The following is a 3611-nucleotide window of genomic DNA, read 5'->3' as shown; positions in this document are numbered from 1 at the left end:
AACATAAACAAATATTAATTAATAAGCATAAACAGATATCAATTGTTAATAATAACTAAAAGTGTATGAATCTTTTTTAGTAATTTGTATATTTAATTCATGATTATTTTATCAGTTAAAAGATCAATTGATAAAACAAAGTATTTACATACTTATGATAATATGGTTAAAGGTGAGGTATGTATCAAAAAAAATCTTAAAACATATTTTAATTTGACTTAATTATTTAAAATAATCATAATTATTTATTTCATTTTTTTTTATTTTAATTTGAAATAAATACTAAAAAATAAAATGTTATTAACTCATATTTTTATTTTTTTTTATTGATTATAAAACTGTGTAGTAATTTATGGATAATGGGGAGTTATAAAACTATTTTTTTTCCTTTTCGTTAACGTATTCATTTATATAAAATTTATAAAGGGACTTCTTTTAAAACTAATAAACATAAACAAATATTAATTAATAAGCATAAACAGATATCAATGGTTAATAATAACTAAAAGTGTATGAATCTTTTTTAGTAATTTGTATATTTAATTCGTGATTTTTTTATCAGTTAAAAGATCAACTGATAAAACAACATATTTACATACTTATGATAATATGATTAAAGGTGAGGTATGTATAAAAAAAAAAAAAATATAATTAATACAGAAAAATAAAATAACTATAGAAGAAACTTTAAAATATGAGGAAAAAAACTGTAAAGAAAAAATAAATTTCATGATCTATTTCGATGTAATTAATATTTTGATTTTTTTTATTTTATGTTTTAAATAGTTAATATTTTTTTTAAAAGTTAGTTACCTATATTTTAGGAACTATTACTATCCATTCATAACTCAAAATTAAATGATATTTAAATTTAAATAAATTTTAAGTGATCCCACTAATTGTAAAATATTTAATCGCCACTACATTTTATTTTTATTGTTTATTTTTTTTTATAAATACAATATTATATTATTTTTTAAATAATATTGTTAAGTTAATAACTTCCTAATTGTTTGATGATGCAACTGCAATTTATAATTTTTTTTGTTTTGCTTTATTTGAGGAAATTGAGAACGTGTGCATTTTTTGCTTTTTTATTGATAATAGTTAGAATTATTTATTTTATTTATTAAAAAATGGTTAATCCACAACCATTTTGAGTTTCTTTTTTCTTTAAATTAATAATTACTCTAACTTCAAAATTTAAAATTTGAATTATAATGGGCACTAAAATCACCCTTTAAATTTATCCATTGACTAACGTATCAATATTTATATTTTTTGAATTTAAAAATTAGAAATTACTTTAACTACACAACTTAAAATTCGAAATTATAAGGGAAGTTATATTTGATTTTTTTTTGAATTGTTTTTTTTTTCTTCAGATTTTCTTTAAAATTATTTTTTCAGATTTTATATTAATTTTTGCAATTCATTTATAAATAATTCAAAATATTTATAATAAAAAGATAATAATTTCCCACAAAAAAAGGAAACACACATGTAACTAATTACTATTAAAATTTTGAATTTTAAAAAACTGTAAAAAGTTAAAATAATAGTAAAAATATGATAGTTAAAAAAAATTATTTTCAAATTTATTTTAAATTATAAAATCTTCTAAAATTACAATTTTAAGATATTAAAAAAAAAGTTATAAAATCTTCTAAAATTACAATTTTAAGATATAAATTTTTTTTTAACTATAAATGTAACTTTTTCGCTTTCCTTTAATGATTTCTGAGTTCCTGCAATCAAATATATAAAAATAAATTCTAAAAGGGAGCATTTTTTGTTAATAGAAACACCATTGGTCATATTAATCATATAATTAGTGATAAAAACCTTTAAAAACTATAAAATTTAAATTGCGGATCACTATCATAAATTTATAAAATTTATTAATTTGTTTTGATGGCCCATTAGTTCTCCAATAACACAATATAGATTTTATCTCTTATTATAGTTATCAAGTCTCTTTTTCTTTCAAAGAAAACACCATCATTAATTGATCTATCCCTTGTTTGATATTATGAATTTTTAAAATATAAAATTTAAATTTCATAGCCATTGAATTGAAATAGTAAGACAATGGATTTCAACAATATCCTGAAGCCAGAATTGACTTCAAATTATACACATATACAGGCGAAATAAATGGGTTAAAAAAATCTAGACTAATAAATAAAATTCATAAAAAGACATAAATCCTATTTATCAACTATATTTAATTCATCTAACTAAGAATAAATTTTCAAAAAGCAATTAAGAATTAAGAAAAATTGATCATAAAATTCTATACATAAATTCATATATACAGACACATAAAGGGAGAAATCTTACTAATTAATTTTGCCAGGAGATGACATTGCTGGGAAAAACACATGCATATAGATATATTAGAGTGAGAAATTGTAAAAGATAAATTTGTTGCCGTAAAGGAAATAAATTTTAATCGTTTATTGAACGAAGTGAAGTGATAGATCCATTGGTTGCTAATGATTGATTATTGCAAGAGAGTTTTTGAATGAAAGAAAAATCATTTGGTATGAACTGATATACTACCATTAAGGATAATGCTAAACCGTTTATATTCGGTTGTTGCTAATTTGTAGGATGTGGATAAAGACTAAGAAAATATTTCTTATTTATTATTATAATTTTATTGATTTTGTTTTTTTTTTATAATTTTAATGCTTTTTCTTTGTCATGCTGACAATTTTATCTCTTCTATTTTAAAAAAATAAGTAAATTACGTGAAGTTGTAGTGATTTCAAACATGAAAACAGTAGTTAGTTTGCATTTTATTAGGATCAAATATATTTAATTTTTTATTATTATTTAAAAAGAGACCACTTCAAAAGTTTTTAAGGTACATGAATCCTAAAAACTGTTTAATTTTATTTTTAAATTGTTATTTTTTTTATTTAATATATCTATAAATTAAATTGTTGTATTAATTATTTAATATATCTAGAAATTATGTGGTACTGACATGTGGCACTATTTCCTCTCCTATTATATAGATATAATATATATAGATATAGATTACCCTATTTTAATCTGTTAAAGCATTATCCTATTTTAATCTGTTACCTATATTTTAGGCATCACTATTACTATTTCCGTAAATCAAAATTTAAAAAGTAAAAATCATTAACGTGTCTTTTTTTTTTTTTTTTTTGCAAATCTATTTTTGTAATTTCTACCTTTAAAAAAGATACTGTTTTTAAAATCATATATGGAGTTTGTTATTTTGCTTTTCAAAATAACTGTTTTGCTTTTTAAATTGTAATTTATTTATATAATATAATTACAAATAATTTATTTTAGTTATACAGAAAATTAAAAATTTGATGTTGATTTGGATTTTGGATAAGTATAATATTAATAAAATAGAGAAAAAAAGGAGATAACAATTTATATTTATTTTTTAGTTGCTATAAATAAGGAGCTTTTTTTGTGTATAGGGTAAAAACATGATGTTAAAACTGTTTTAAATTAAAAATGGATAATTTTTAATTATTTAATTATTGATTATTAATTATTTAAAATTCTGAAAATTTATGGTGTTGACATGTGTCATTTTTTCTTCTCCTTTTATATATAGA

Source organism: Solanum tuberosum, unplaced genomic scaffold (assembly GCF_000226075.1).
Source record: "Solanum tuberosum cultivar DM 1-3 516 R44 unplaced genomic scaffold, SolTub_3.0 scf00570, whole genome shotgun sequence".
Classification (NCBI taxonomy): Eukaryota; Viridiplantae; Streptophyta; class Magnoliopsida; order Solanales; family Solanaceae; genus Solanum; species Solanum tuberosum.
This window is presented reverse-complemented; position numbering follows the sequence as displayed.